The following is a 17868-nucleotide window of genomic DNA, read 5'->3' on the forward strand; positions in this document are numbered from 1 at the left end:
AGAGATCCATAAGTCACAATAAAAGACCAAATTTATAATAAATTAGGTAAAAGAAATATCAAAATATCACCCTGTCATAACATATATATCCTAAAATCTATGCTAGACTTAACTAATTGGATGGAGTCATTACCAATCTTTTTTAACTAGGTGTGATTGGTCACCTAAATAATCTGTCCTCTTAAGGAGCTCCTAAGCTTGGCTAAGACTCCCTAAAAAAATAGGTTCAGATCTACTAACTAGAACAAGGTTCGAGAGTTCGATTACATGTGAAGAAGGTTATAGTGCCCCCATATGCCCTTTCGAAAGATGGTACCAAATTATTTTAAATTTATCCTAAAGTCTTGAGTCTAATGGTTTCAAATTTTTATGCTAAATATTGAAAATACATTCTCCATCAATCTGGTAGAACTTTTAAAAATATTTAATCACCTCAAGAGTATTCAAGAATCTCATTTAATTTCTTGAAAAGGCTCCGTTGTCAAAAAAATATTTTTTATTATATTTTTTTATCGAGAATATATCTAATTATTCCATCATTTGAGCCAAATTAAAAATATTTTCTCTTTTTAAATTTTTAAAATTTTCATCATTGGGCCTATTTAGAAAATTTTTTTTATCTCTAAATTTTTCACCATTAAGGTCAATTTAAAAATATTTTATATTTTTCAAAATTTCTAAATTTTTCACCATTTGGGCCTATTTAGAAATTTTTTTTATTATTTTTTTTGGAAAGAAAATAATATGACAATTATTTTTATTGAAATTTCATTTAAATTATTCCACCATTTGGGATAAATTTAAAGAAAATTTCTCACCTAGAGATTTCTTAAAAATTTACCATTTGAAATTTCTAAGAATCTCATCCTTGAATAATTATCAAATATTTTCAACCAAAATTTTTTTTATTTTTTATTTTTTTTGGATTGAAAATAAATATTAATTATTTTTATTAAAATTTTATCTAAATTTTTTCACCATTTGGGATAAATTTAGACAAAATTTCTCACTTAGGAATTTTATAAAAATTTACCATTTGAAATTTTTATAAATTTTATCATTGGATAATTAATATTTATTCCCAAAATTTATTATTTTTTTAAAATTTAATTATACAAAAATACTAAAACACAAAAAAATAAATAAAATAAAAATACCAACAAAATACAAAAAACAAAAAAATGAAATGGTTTGGTTTAACGGCTCAGCGTAGCTTGGCTTTAAACACAGAAAATGGCTCAGTGACTCGACTCAGGAGCTCGACTCAGCTAGGTTGGGGTGCGGGTTGGCAAAGCAGGTTACACTCAAGTTGGATTACCCAAATAAAAACACGCAGATCCTAGGGTCTTCTTAAGGTGAACGATGTCGTTTTAGGCCTTGTATAAAAGGTAGCTCCTAGCCTTTTTCCTCATATTTCACTTTCCTCCTCTTTCTCTTCCTCTTTCTTTTCTCTACTTTCTTTCTAACCCCATTGAATCTTTGGTTGAATATTGACCGAATTTTAGAAAATACCACCGAAATATGGGTTGGTTCATCGAATAGTCACTAGAAAATTCAAACTTCATCGGAATTTTCATCGGATTTTGGAAACCTTCGTTGAAAAATTCAACTGGTGTCAAAAAATTCATTGAAAATTGGAAAATTTCATCAAAATCTGGGAATTTTCTAGATTTTTTTAGAAAAATTTCTTTTTTTCCCTAAACCCAAAAATCTTTGAAAAACTTTTTGACTGCTTTCTACTTTTATTTCTATTTCTGTGTGGTTTTTTGTGTTTTCGATTTATGTGTCTAAAGCCATATTTATAGGGCTTCAATCTGAGAGCCCTAAACTAGATGGGATTTCAATTCTTTTTGATTTCTGACTCCAAACCTTAATTTAACTTAAACTTTTCAACCCAATCTTACCCAAATTCAATCACTTTTTTTTTGTTTGTCTAGCTTTTTTCATTTTTATTATTTTTTCATTTTTTACTTGACAGAATTAATCTCGTAGACCCCCAAAACAAATTGGGGTGTCTATAGCTGCCCTTTTTTATGCATTTTTTATGAAACAGGAATTGTGCAAAGACATAGACAACTCAATCAATCTTGACACAATTTTTTGTTTTTTTTGTTTTTTGTTGCTTTTTTCTTTGTTCGTTTTATTTTTTTTGAAAAAGTAAACAAAGCTCCTCTAAACAGAGGCTCAACGACTTTTGAAAATAAATTAAGCTCCACTAAATAGAGGCACCACAACTTTTGAAAAATAAAAATGCTCATCTAAATAGAGGCACCATAACTTTGAAAAATAAATGCTCCTCTAAACAGAGGCACCATAACTTTGGAAAAATAATTACTCCTCTAAACAGAGGCCCTTCCACTTTGAAAAATAAATTGCTCCTCTAAACAAAAGCACCACAACTTTGGAAAAATAAATTACTCCTCTAAACAGAAGCACCATAACTTTGAAAAATAAATACTCATTGACAATCATGTCCAGAGGAGTCATAGATCATGTTTGATGAAAACTCAAAGATTCACAATTTAAGTTTGAAATTCAAAGGTTTAGATTTGCAAGAACCTTTCAGCTTCACAAGAATTCATTGAAATTTGATTCTCAAAACTTCAATTTCACAAGAATTCAAATTTGCAAGATCTCAAGATTCACATTTGCAAATTATAAGACTCGCATCTAACATTTAAAGATTCTCATTTGAATTTTGGAGATTCACATCCAAAAGTTCAAAACTTCTCATTTGAGTTCAAAGATTCATATTTGACAAATTTGGGGTTCACATCCAAAAAGTTAAGCTATTTTGTTTGAATTTTGGAGATTCACATCTAAAAATTCAAAGCTTTTCATTCGAGTTTCAAGATTCACGTCCGATAAATTTTAAGGTCTCATACCTCAAAAATTCTCATTTAAAACTCAAAACTCAAATCTTTTCATTTGAAAACTCAAAGATTCTCATTTGAAAACTCAAAGATTCTCATTTGAAATTTGAATATTCTCATTTGAAATTCAAAGATTTTCATTTGAGGATTCACAATCTTATCTTAAAAACCTTATCAAAAGATTCAAAATTTCTTTTCCAGATGACTTTCAAGCTTTTACCAAAGTCAAAATTTTGTATGTAATGAATGTCATGATCAATGATGCAAATACTTTCTTAATGATGCAAATGCAACAATCTAGATTCTCACAATGCCATATTCTCAACCATGATTCAAATGTTTACTACATAATGCAAATGCATAACCAAACCAAAGTTTCAAATATTCTCCAAACGACAATGCAAATGCAATGCATGTAATGTGGATGTCAATGTAATGTGCAAGACCCCATCATCTCACCTTTTTTTCTATTTTTATCTTTTCAGCACTCTAGAACAAATTTCGTTAACCGATCCTTGTCATTTCCATCACTTGATCATCATTCACAAACTTCTCAGCATTGGTAATTTCAGAACAAGTTTCTGTCCTTATTCACTCGGTTGCCATTCATTGGCTTCTTAGCACTAACCACTTCAAAACAAGTTTTGTTCATAAATCCATATTATTTTCATCATTTAATCATAGCTAATAGGATTTTTAGCATTAGCAATTTCATCAACTGATCTATATTTTTTCCATCACTCGACTCATAGGCTCATCAGCATTAATAAAATAAATTTCATCCCTTAATTCACATTATTTCCATCATTTGACCATAACTCATAAGTTATGTCAGCCAACCATCACCATACATTTTTAGATCACATCATCTTTTTAGATTTTTGCCTTCTATTCATTTTGTTGAGCAATCCATCACCATGTTCATCATTTGGCCATCCCATGTGTCATTTTTTCTACCCCCTATCATCATTAATTTCTTTTTAGAAGAATGTAAGAATCTTTTATGTCATTCATTCATCATCATTTTAATTTTTGACAACTATAATGTAATCAGACATTTTCTTAATTTATTTTAGGGTTGCGAGAATAAAATAGCACAAGATGAATTGGGAGAAAGGCAATCAATGAAGAATGAATATGGTATAAAAACAAAAGAGCATAGGAACAAATTCAAAGCATATCCTTAAGAATGGTATTGAACAAATGGAGTAACAATATCCAAATCAAATAATTCTTAACATTAATCCATAATTTTTCAAAAACTCATTCCATTAACTTTTCAAAATCATTTTGAGCTCATTAAACTTTGCTTTAGCTTTAAGGGATCTTCATATATCTTTGATCTTTTTCCATGTGAATTGTTTATCCAACTTTCAGCTTGGAGATTTTTCTACCCAAATCGCCCTTTTGGGTTTTCAATTTGAGTCTTCATTTTCTTTCTTTTTACATTTTCCCATTCTTTCATTTTTTTCTCTTTTTTTATTTTTTCCTTCTCTTTTTTTCTTTCTTTTTTTTATTTTTTCCCTTTTCCCTTTTTTCATTCATTAATGATATCTCTCATACATCAATTTCTAAAACACATTTCAATGCCCTATCATAAGCATGCCTTAGCTCAACATATGATTACTCAATTTGAGCATTCACAATTGATCCAAATGGACTTTTAAAGGTTGTAATGTAGGCTATGGTGAGGGGTCATGAAAGAAATGGATAAAATAGGCTCAAAACATGTGTTTAAAGGGTTCGTAACCAAATGATCATTATTTGATGCAACTTGGCATTTTACCCCACTCTACATCATTTCACTACTTTTTCCATTTTCATCAATCTCATTCTTAACAAATGAATTCTTATTACTTTGCCCCAAATCATATGTAACATTCATTTTTTCTCTTTTTTTGTTTGTTTTTTTATTTTACTTCTCTTTTTTTATTTTTTATTTTTGCTTTCTATTCTTAAGACCTTTTGTGATCTTTTACCTCTTTTTCTTTTTCAAAAATTACTCCCAGTGCGGAGGGTGATCCTTGGTCAAGGCTTTTAGAAAAAGAAATCATAATAAGTTCAAAAGGGTAACAATGAATGATTTTTCAAATTATAAAAGAAATATGGCCATTTTTTATCTTAAATGCGAATGCTTTCTTTGAACATCATCTATTGAATAAAAACAAGCTCATGGATCTTTATAAATGATTGCATATCTTCAAGACATATTAATTTCATATCAGCTTACTTTTTTTGCTCAAATAGTCTCCATAGATCAATGTGAATGAGTTCTCAAAATTAAATTCCAAAATTATTGTTATCTTAGTATAAACATTTATCATTTGGAGTTCAAAAATGAAAATAAAAAGTTATGAAAGGTGACAAAGAATGGAACAGTGGTTAAATGAAAGGGAAAATGTAATGAAATGCATTAACTTACCTTTTATTAAAACGATAACAAATGAAATCCTATTGCCTAAAAGAAATCCTAACATTACTTTGAAAGAAATCCTAAAATGACAAGCAACATTCAACCAGCCTTAACATCCTTTTTCTTTCCAAAATTATGCCTTCATGTGATCAAGTGAAGGATCTTTCTTAACACCTGGCTTTCTATTTCATTGCAGCTTTCCAGGCCTTTTTGAACCAATGTGTTCTTAATTCTCAGTTAAAGCATTGATATTTGTGATTAGGCAATGGATTGCCACTAATGTTAGGCATTGTTGCTTCTCTTTGATCAAAACTTATCATTTCATCCTCAATTAACTATTGCACCTTATGCTTTAGAGCAGTGCAATTTTTAATGGAATGGCCAGTAATTTCATAGTGGTAATCACAGTGGGCTGTAAGATCATACCATTTGAGATAGGGTGGCTTAAGTGATTCTAAACGACGATGGGCAATAAAATGGTTGTTATAGAGCTCTCAATATAACTCTATATAAGTTATAAGAATTATGTCAAATACAGATTTTTCTCAGGTAGTTCATTGTTTTCATGAACCACTTGTTAGGTTAACAGGGTGAGTTTGAGGTTTTGTAGGTAGTTGGATGTTAAGGCTATATATGAGAGCTTGGAGGCTAAAAATGGGTTGGTATATTGGTGAATAAGATGGTAATAGGGCTGACTGATATGGGTAGGATGAGGTATTATTCATAACATGATAGTATGGAGAGTAACCTTATAGTGAATAAGGTTGATATCTCCTGAACTGTCTATCAGAGCTCATAACTTAAGTTTTGGTCTCTTTCTTCTCTAACACTTTCTTGGTTTCTCTTTTCTTTAAAGTTGCCATTTTTTATGGTATTTTCAATGATTTCACCTGAGATCACCATGTCAGTGAAATTCTTTATGGCATTTCTTATCATTTTTTCATAATATAGAGATTTCAAAGTGCTGACAAACAATACCGTTGTCTCTTTCTCAATCAAAGGAGGCTACACTTGAGAAGCTATGTCTTTCCATATCTAGGCATATTTTTTAAATGATTCAGTCACCTTTTTTTTCCATGTTTGTCAAAGACAAACAATCAGGGGCTAAGTCTATGATATATTGATACTAACTAATGAAGTCATGGGCCATATCACTCTAAAATCAAATGCAGATCCTATCCAACTGGATATACCAACTAGTAACAGAGCCTATAAGGCTATCTTAGAATATATGCATCAATAGCTTCTCATTATTGATGTTGGTAGCCATTTTTCTATAGTACATGGTAATGTGGGTCTTTGGACATTTCGTACCATTATACTTTTCAAACTCTGAAAACTTAAATTTTGGAGGAATAACCATATCCGAGACTAAAAAAGAGCCCAATTACATCCATTGAACCATAAAAATCAACTTTTTTCACTGTTTGTAATCTTTCCTCTAACAAGTTTATCTTTTGAGGCTTCTAAAGTCTTCTTCTCCTTGGGTTTCAACTTCTATTTCTCTTTTAGATCATCCAAATTAAGAATTGAGATTGGTTCTATTGCTTTCTTGATAATACAAGATTTACATAACTCTAGTACTGCCCTAGATTTGAAGTTTATGAATTTCATGGTATGTGTACTTTACAAGATAGGTGAACTACTATGGTGGTGAACCTTGTATGGGTTAAGCTTGAAGTAACCCAAAACCAAAGAGCTACAAAAGGTCATCTACCTCTTGTGATGGATGATCGTGTTGGCTAGTACATTCTTTTATACCTTTTTCCCTGTTTAACTTGTTTAAAGCCTTCAAAATCCTATCCAACTCACCTTCTAACTTTTCTTAGGCTTTCTCTATCCTCATAAGACAATTGAAATTTTTTTGTTCCATCTATTTGGCTCGAGCCATTGTATTGTATTGGTGAGTTGATTGTGTGGGATTCTTGATTGGTAGAGCTATCTTTGAACCTTGAGTACCATAATTATGATAAAAAATGTTATGCTTTATGCATGATATGTTGATGCATGAAATGGACCTTCTCATGGATGAAATAAAAATGATGCAGATGTAGAATATTACATATGATAATGAAAATGATGCATGATATGGTAATGCAAATGCACAAAGTCAAACAAGCAAAATGGTTAGATCATAAACTATTCATTCTTGTGTCCTAACTTCGGGTTATATCTATCACTAGGTAGAAAGGGCTTTATCCTAAAGCTGGTCCTCTTAGGTGTTGACTATATACAAGGTTGAGTGACTTTGACCACTAAAGGTTTTCAAATTGTTCTTTACATCATTGTCCATCATAGACTAGTAAGGCAGTTCAATTTTCACCCATCATAAGTTATCAATGGAAATGATTCAATTTGAATGGGAGTATTTCACTAGCCATTACGAAGATTATCAACTCACGCGAGCGTAGGTACTTTACTCTCTCCTAAGAGGGACGGAGCCTGGGTATAGAGCTCATGTAATGTAAATGCATGTGATAATGTATGTGAAGGAACCTATTATTTTCATGCCCCTAAAATAAAAGAATAAAAAGACAATAATGTTAGTAAACAGATAACACATATCATTACAATTTAAAACCATTAGACCAAAGAATATGATAAATTTAAAAATTTATAGCTTGACTCTCTATGGCTGTCCCCAATGGAGTCGCCAAACTGTCATAACATATAGATTCAAAAATTTATGCTAGACTTAACCAATTAGATGGAGTCAACACCAATCTTTTTTAACTAGGTGTTATTGGTCACCTAAAGAATCTATCATCTTAAGGAGCTCCTAAGCTTAGCTAAGAGTCCCTAAAAGAATAAGTGCAGGTTTACGAACCAGAATAGGGTTCGGGAGTTTGATTACATGTGGAGAAGGTTATAGCACCCCCACATGCCCATCCAAAGGATGGAACCATGTTATTTTAAATTTATCATAGGGTCTTAAGTCTAATGGTTTTAATTTTTTATGCTAAATATTGAAAATAATTTTTAAGATTCTCTATCAATTTGGTAGAACTTTTAAAAATATTTTCTCACCTCAAGAATATTCAAGAATCCCATTTGATTTCTTGAAGAGGCTCCGTCATTGAAAAAATGTTTATTTATTATTTTTTTGTTGAAAATATATCTAATTATTTCACCATTTGGGCCTATTTAGAAATTTTTTTTATTATTTTTTTTTGGAAAGAAAATAACTTGACAATTATTTTTATTGAAATTTCATTTAAATTATTCCACAATTTGAGACAAATTTAAAGAAAATTTCTCACCTAAAGATTTATTAGAAATTTATCATTTGAAATTTATAAGAATCTCATCCTTGGATAATTATCAAATATTTTCAACCAATTTTTTTTTTATTTTTTCGATTGAAAATAAATATTAATTATTGTTATTGAAATTTTATCTAAATTATTCTATTATTTGGGACAAATCTAGACAAAATTTCTTACCTAGGAATTTTATAAAAATTTACCATTTGGAATTTTTATAAATTCCATCATTAGATAACTAATATTTATTCCCAAAATTTATTATTTTTTCTAAATTTAATTATACAAAAATACTAAAACAAAAAAACATAAATAAAATAAAAAAACTAACAAAATACCAAAAAAATGAAATAGCTCTGCTTACTGGCTTGACGCAGCTTGATTTTAGATAGAAAATGGCTCGACGACTCAACTCAGGAGCTCGACTCAATTTGGCTAGGTTGAGGCATGAGTTGCGCTAGGGTCGGATTACTCGAATAAAAACATGTGGATCTTGAGGTCTTTTTAAGGCAAAAATAACGTCATTTTGGGCCTCGTATAAAATGCAGCTCCCAGATTTTTTTCACATATTTCACCTTTCCCTTCTCTCTCTTCCCTTTCTTTCCTTTCCCTTCTCTCTAACCCAGTTGAATCTCCGATTGAATATCGATTGGATTCTGAAAAATATCATTGGAATCTAGGTTGGTTCATCAAATGGTTATCAAAAAATTCAAATTTCGTTAGAATCTTCACCGAATTCTAGAAACCCTTGTCGAAAAATTCAACCGACGCCAGAAAGATGGCCAGAAAATTCAATTAGTGTAAAAAAGTTCACTGAAAACTAAAAAATTTCGCTGGAATCTAGGAATTTTACAAATTTTTCCAAAAAAATTCCTTTTTGCCCTTAAACCCAAAAATTTTCAAAAAACTTTTTGATTGCTTTTTACTTGTGATTTTTTTTTGTGTGTTTTTTTCTATGTCTAAAGCCATATTTATAAGGCTTCAATCCGAAAGCCCTAAACTATATAGGATTTCAATCCTTTCTAATTTCTAACTCCAAACCTTAATTCAACTTAAACTCTTCAACCTAGTCTTACCCAAATTCAACTGCCCTTTTTTTTTTCATTTTTCTAGGTATTTCATTTTTATTATTTTATTATTTTTTAATTGATAAAATTAATCTCGTAGACCCCCCAAATAGATTGAGGTGTCTATACACCCTAGTTAAAATCTCAAATGTCTCTATATGACAGATAACTCATTGAAACATCATCAAGCCAAAATTTTAATGATTTTGAAAATGACTAGAATTCTAAAGGTCTTGCTTTATCTTGATTGTTAGGAAAAAATTGATTAGAAGACCTTCTGAAAAATGGCAATAGAAGATATTATTGTGATGGACATAAAGCAAGGCTAAAAATATGTTCTAAAGAAATTTACCTAAGAGAACTACATAATAACAAAAAAATAAAGAGAATCAAATTAAAGAATATGAAGTACCTATTGTTTAAGGAACTCCTTTGATCACAAGAAAATCGACGCCAAATGCTAAGGCAAATAGCTGATAAACTTGGACAAAAGGTACAGAAGTAATTGATGCTGAAGATTCTTCCCTTTTTATTCTTGAAAGAGATGATGGAGTTCCAATAGTGAATGTAGGGGCTCATTTACTTGCCTTTTAAGCTAAAGATAATAACGATACAAGACCAGCAAAGGGTGCATTAAGATAAATTGAAAATAACAAGAGCTGTGGATGACTTTGAGCTAATGACCTATTTCTCTTACCTTGAGCTGAAATTATCTTCTTTTCTAACTCTTCCATTGTGCATTGGGACTCGATAATTTGGCTTTTAAGTATTACCATTTGGCTCTTAACCATTTGTAGTTTTTTTATAAATTTATCATGTTGATCCTTCATCTTTTATACTTTTTGCTTTTCTCTTTCAAGAAATTCTTTCATTTCTTTTCTTTAGCTCATCTTCTTTACACATAAGCCTTCTAAAGCCTTCACCTGAAAAGAAAGCATGATGAATAATAAGTTGTATGGATAAAAATAAAACAATGGTCAATAGATAAGATTAATGAATGAATCATGGTGCAAATAGTACCACTTACTCCATTTTAATCAATTTACTTTTAGGCAAGATGTTTCAAAAGCTTTATTTAGTCTAAAATCATAATTAAGAATCTTTTAAACCTAACAATAAATAAAGAAAAAAATGATTTTTCACCTTGCATGTAACCTCTAAGGCATCATTTTTCTCTTTCCTTCACTATACTATCTTTGCAAACATTTTTTACTTTAAGTTATGATCATCTATAGTAGATCAAAGAAGAATCAAGAGTAACTTTTTTTAGCGTAAATTCCTTTATCCATATCGTAAATCTATTCTAATAATGATTGTGTAGGCTTAAGAAACCTTGATTCCTTTAAAATTAAAGTATAACCTATGAAAAGGCTCGATAGGGATCAAGAACCTGGAAACCTCAATTAAATTGGAGGAAAAAAAAGAACAAAGAAAGAAAGGGAGAAATAAAATACAAAAAAGATGAAATCTAATAACGTCATGGAAAAGCTTCTGAAAAGTGCTTTATTACAAAATTATCCATGTAATTTTTTTTAAGAGCTATGATTATCTTATCAAGTAAGGACTATGTTTGTTGTCAGTTATAGGTTTTGTTCTCTAATCAAAATGTTTTTAGCAGAAATTAAGAATCCCATAAATACTAGTAGAATGTGAACAAAATAGAGTAGCACCTTACCTGATCAAGCCTCTGAAGTCTTTCAATATAGCACTTTAGAAACCTACAACATATGAAAACATAAATAAATCTCTAAACTAAAAACAATTTAATTGTTCAAATAATTTGAAGATAACATTTATATGAAAAATAATAGAAATTAATATGCCTTAAGTTATGTAATGAGTGAATATTTTGTTAGGAATGCAAATTGTTTATTAAGCATAAGAAGACATTATTACCTATTGGTTTAATAGCATATAAAGTTTGGCCTTCATGATTTAAGTGAGTTGGATGAAGTTTGTCTATAATAAAACAAAGCTTGGCAACAACATCATTCATGTCCATCTTCTTACTTGGTAATTCAACAGAACATGGTCAAATAAGGTTGGCAAGGCTTTATTTTTTCTTTATTATCTATCTTCATTTCCTTCATTTCCCTTTCCTTCACTTTAAATTATTTCTAATTTTTCAACCTACTAAAAACAATTTGATTGACCAAGATGTAAATTATACACGTTATATTGAGTAATTATTATGATACATAGAACATAGATTTCTATATTTACAAGTAATGCATAAAATGTCATATTTGTAATATATCGGAGTAACTCGATGTTTAAAGCTTAAAGCAAGCATCAACAAATTCATGATTTAAAATAGGATCAAGTACCTTTGTCACCCAAAAATATGATTAAGAGTGGCTGCCAATTTGGCTCTCCCAAACTAACCTTCAGATAATAATTGGTAATTGGCACAAAAAATAGTCATCTGCAAATAGCTTGTATATTGTTATTTCTCCTCTCACAGGATATAAATCAATATCCAATATACCTAATCTCAGTAAAAGTTTTAAGCTTACTTCAAATATTGATTATTTTTTGACACCTTTATATACCTAATCACTGGCCACTTTGATAGTTTTATATATAAGTTTGTATGAAGCATTAGATTTAAAAGACAAATCAAATTCTATTGCCTTACAAAAATGTTTGGTGATAAAATTTCATATATTTTATATATACTACCAAACCATTGTTACAAAACATACATTTAATATACATTTTATCTAAGTTCATAACTTGTAGCTAAAATTAATGCTTGTTGCAAAGATACGTTACTTGAAATGATGCATATACAACTCCATAAACAATTCTCAAATCTTGAAAACCTCTTTCATATTTGACTATGTTGAGAAGCATTTTCAAAAAATAAAGTTCACCAACTGCTGGATGAATAAAATTAATTTGACTTATAGCTTGTAACCAAACCTTTTTTGTTGAAAAATCAGTGTACATAAGTTCTTAGGCTTCAGGATACCTTTTGTTTGTCTCCATCCATTCAATAAATATTATTTATCCACCAAAATCTGTTGAATAACATTAGACAAATTTGTATTTTTAGTAAAAGTGACATAATGTTGTTGCGGTAGATGGATTGGCAATTTGATCATAGCTGGGTCTTAATGGTGCACTTCAAATCCAAATAGTCTCCAACATGCTTTATAGTTAGAAATGTACCAACAATCCAAAAACATTTTTATTTCTTCAACTTGTATCAAATTCTACTATGCATCAACACCTTCAGCAATAGGTATTTCTTCTATGATAGCCTTGCTCGATTGCATCCTTTGTTGATAAACTTAAATAGATACTTAATGGATTTTGTTTTGTTGTGGATTTCAACATTGATGTGAGTTTGTTGTCGAACAATTAAATCAACATTGTGTGGCACAAAAAATTTTAAAATCTAAATTGACTCCACATTTTTTAACAATCATACCATAATTTTCAAGTGCTCTTTTTTTGTAAGAAAACAAATGTCCTTCTTGGATAATAGTCTCCTCTTGATTTTTGGATAAAACTTTGAACACTTGTTATCCTTTATGCAGGGAGCTTCTAGATCAAGAACACCATATGATCCATGAAATATGAAATTGGTAATAAAATCATATGCCAATTGATCTAAATGTCTGTTAGGAATTTCAATAAAGATTATTTTATCAACATAAACAGGAGTTGAACATTTGTCCCTTTGATGCAACCATAATAGAATATGAGTGTAAGGCAATCCTTTTATTTGGAATTTAATGGTATAAACAATTACATGACAAAAAAAATTGATTTTTATTCAATTCCATTAGTTAAAACACAAAAAAAAAAAAAATTGAATAAAACAATAATAACTTAAAATGATAACCCGCCATAACTTCACCACAATGTTTAATTTTTATCAAATCATCCATCAAGAATTTCAATCTTAGCATAAAATAACCTAGCAAGAATATCAGGCCTATCCTCAATCCATTGTCATAGATAGAGTCTCATTGACTTTAGGCCATCTTGGATTGCATGTAAAAGTAATAAATGCATACACTTAATTTAATTCGAGATATTTTACCACTTTAACTAAGGCTCGATTTTGCAATTAAGCCTTGACCATAATTTTTCGAGTCTATTACACAATTTATTTTTAAATGCTTAAAGATGAGACCCAATGTAAGCCCTATAATGAGGCATGTTGCATTGACTCAAATAATACTTGAAATGGCCTAATAAAAAGTTAATCCATAAAGCCCATTAATGGTCCATTGTTGGCCAATAAATCGAAAAAGCAAATAAAAAAAATATAAAATAATATAAAATATACTAAAAATACAAAATTTTAGCCTAATATATATAAAAAAAAGAAGAGAGCTTGGTCTAATAATAATAATAAAAAAGGCTTGGCCCAAAAAATAATAAAAGCTTGAGGTGACAAATAAAATAAACTAAACAAGCCTAAAATGAGCCCAAAACAAATCCAAAAATTATAATAATAAAGCCCAAAATAGTGTAAACATAAGCTAAAACAAACATGCACTCAAAAGAACATGTGTGGTGCATCCCAAGAAGTAAAAGAAAAATGTTGAAGAAAAGTTGCAATGGGGAAAGACAGGTAACATGGAAGAGGAACATGTGAAAGAAAGATGCAGTTAAAAAAAAATTGTTTGAAAAATGGAAAGAGGGAGAGGGGAACTTGCATGGGAGGTGCACGCTTGAAGAAGAAGAAGAAGAAACTGTAAAACAAAAACTGGAATGAAACTGTTACAAAGAGGGTAAGAAGAGAAAGGAGGGGACAGGGAGTAGAAAAGTGGGCATTTAGCAGGAAAAGCCAAAAAAAAATGCAAAGCAGAAACTAAAAAAATCAAGCAAAAAACTGGGTAGCAAAAGAAAGAGACGGGAGAAGAAAAAAGAACCAAACAAAAGGCATGAAGCAACAGACCCAAAAGAAGAGAAACAGTGAAAGAAGAAAAGAGAGCAGAAAAAGAAAAGAGTAAAAAAAAGAAGGGTGACACCGCGTGCAGTGTGTCATAACATATAGATCCGAAAATCTATAGCTAGACTTAACAAATGGATGGAGTCGCCACCAATCTTTTTTACTAGGTGTGATTGGCCACCTAAAGAGTCTATCCTCTTAAAGAACTCTTAAGCTTGACTAAGGTCATTAAAAAAATAAGTTTGGATCTACTAACCAAAACAGGGTTTAAGAGTTTGGTTACATATGAAGAAGGTTATAGCACCCCCACATGCCCATCCGAATGATGGTACCATATTATTTTAAATTTATCCTAAAGTATTGAGTCTAATGGTCTCAAATTTTATGTTAAATATTGAAAATAATTTTTAAGATTCTCTATCAATCTGGTAGAACTTTCAAAAAAATACTTCCTCACCTCAAGAGTATTCAAGAATCCTATTTGATATCTCAAAGAGGCTCCGTTGTTGGAAAAAAAATTATTTATTATTCTTTTTGTTTTAAAATATATCTAATTATTCCACCATTTGGGCAAAATTAGAAATATTTTCTTTTTTTTTTAAAGAAAATAATATGACAATTATTTTTATTGAAATTTCATTTAAATTATTCCACCATTTGGACAAATTTAAAGAAAATTTCTCACCTAAAGATTTGTTAAAAATTTACCATTTGAAATTTCTAAAAATCTCGTCCTTGGATAATTACCAAATATTTTCAACCCAAATTTTATTTTTTTATTTTTTTGGTTTCAAAATAAATATTAATTATTGTTATTGAAACTTTATCTAAATTATTCCACCATTTCAAACAAATTTAGATAGAATTTCTCACCTACGAATTTTATAGAAATTTACCATTTGAAATTTCTATAAATTCTATCATTGGATAATTAATATTTATACTCAAAATATTTTATTTTTTATTTTTTTCAAATTTAATCATGCCAAAATATAAAAAAAAAAAAAAAAACACATAAATAAAATACTAAATAACAATAAAAAATTACCAAAAGAAATGGCTCGGCTCAAGGGGCTTGACGTGACTCAACTTGAGACAAAAACTAAAAAAAAATTGTTTGAATCTCCAGCAAGTCCTTCTTTTTCAACTGTTGCACTGATGATGTGCTATTAGCAAGTAGTATACTACTAAACAATTATTTTCGAATGTCCACGTTGCGTCTATTAATGCTTTCTATAACCACTTGTGGCAAACCACGACCAGCTGGAGAAATATCAGCAAAATTGTCCATTCCAGGAATTGTTTGAGCCAAAGGTGACTTAAACGGAACATCAAGGATTTTAAATCTATCAGCACTAATTTCAATTGTCTGGCCATCAAGAAGCTCGTACGGGGTCATTGGGACATTTGAATATGCACTTTCATCATATGGAGTATCAAGAAGTCGGCACACACATTCCTTGATATCACTTGCTATAACTCTCTTGGAGTAGAGCTTGTAGGATTCTTTGCTTTCCAAGCTTTTCATCAAGCAATCGATAAAACATTATCCTCCAATAGAAGAAGAAGACACTGCTTTTTGAAGAACATAACCATCCTGTACCAGGGCAACTGTAGTCGATCTTTCATCACTATCAACAACGACAGAGGTAGCACGTCCTGATGCAAAAGATGTAAGAACCATATTCTTGGCCAAAAATAAATCAAAAACTTCATACTTTTCGAGCATGAGTTACGCTGTCCTCTCTCTCTCCTGTTGAGTGTTGGAAAATGGCTCCGCAAGTAGCATTGGATGTTCCTTAGGATCAACGAGTAAACACTCCTTGAAAACATGATCCCATATGCTGTCAAAAATATCCCAATCAATAATAACCCCATCCTTTAGGGGAAACAGCATTTTCATATAATCGTGTCGAAAATCCAAGGCTTGAGAGCCTACATACAATCTGCATCTTCTCTTGGGTTTGTTGGAATCAACATTACTATTATTAGTCTCAAAATTGTTGTTTTCGTTGTTAACATTAGCGGCATCCATCTTATCAATGGACCCCACAACAGAAGGAAACACGGTTTTAGGAGCATCTTCGCTGGCATAACCAGCTTTGTAAGTATGAGACCCTTGATCTATCACTATAGCCGATACTTCATCCTCTCTGTACATGGCTACAACTCATAGTGAAAGAAAGCGATACCATAAGGAATAGAGACGTGTAGAGAAAAACAAACAGAGAAGTGCGACAGCACGAATGCTAGATATGGTCGTTAAGCAAAAGGGAAGTGGTTGTCGACGGCTTGGGGCAAAAAGGCTCGACGAAATGGGAAGTGAGGAAGAAATTTTTCTTGTTTTTTTTTTTTTTTTTGACTTTTGCTTTATGTGGATATTTATAGGATCAGAGAATCCTAATCCGAACAGAAATTTCAATTCCTTTCAACCTTCAATTTCAGCTCAAATTCAAACATATAATCCTAATCAAACTCAACTACCCATTTTTTTATTTTAGTTTTTTTTTTTTTTTAATTTTTATTAACAAAAATCAAATGTAGACCCCCGAACAGATTTGTGTGTCTACAGCTGTCCATTTTCACACATTTTCTGTGAAATAAAAATTGTACAAAGACGTAGACACCCAATCAAGACTCAACTTGATACTTTTATTTTTTTTTTACTAAAAATTGCAACTTTTTTTTACTAAAAATTGTTTCTCTAAACAGAGGTAACAGAACTTTAGAAAAATAAATGGCTTTTCTAAACAGAGGCAACAGAACTTTTGAAAAAATAAATAGCTCCTCTAAATAGAGGCAACAAAACTTTTGGAAAAATAAATGGCTCTTCTAAATAGAGGCAACAGAATTTTTGAAAAAATAAATTGCTCCTTGACAATCATCACCAGAAGAGTCATAGATCATGTTTGATGGAATTTGTAACGAAAACTCAAAGATTCATAATTTGAGTTCGAAAATCAAAGGTTTAGATTCGCAAAAATTTTCTAAAATTTGATTCTCTAAATTTCAGATATGCAAAATTTTAAATTTGTAAGATTTCCAAAATTTACATTTGTGAGATTCTCATCTAAAGTTCAGGGATTCACATACAAATTGCAAGGCTCACATCCATCATTCGAATTTTGGAGATTCACATCCAAAAGTTCAAAGCTTTTTATTTGAGTTCAAAGGTTCACATTCAATAAAACTTAGAGTTTCACATCTAAAATCTCAAAGGTTCTCATTTGAGTTTGAATATTCACATTCGATAAATTTTAGGGTTTCACACCTCAAAGATTCTCATTTGAAACTCAAAACTCAAAGATTCTCATTTGAAAACGTCTTAAAGATTCTCGTT

General features: G+C 30.3%; 1 pseudogene; it reads right to left on the reverse strand.

Annotated features, from left to right (window-relative positions):
- Nucleotides 1–15445: 15445 nt before the first annotated feature.
- LOC111311211 (actin-related protein 4 pseudogene) lies at nucleotides 15446–17045 on the reverse strand (annotated as a pseudogene).
- Nucleotides 17046–17868: the final 823 nt, after the last annotated feature.

This window comes from Durio zibethinus, chromosome 1 (assembly GCF_047325235.1).
Source record: "Durio zibethinus cultivar Kanyao isolate XHJ-2024 chromosome 1, ASM4732523v1, whole genome shotgun sequence".
NCBI lineage: Eukaryota > Viridiplantae > Streptophyta > Magnoliopsida > Malvales > Malvaceae > Durio > Durio zibethinus.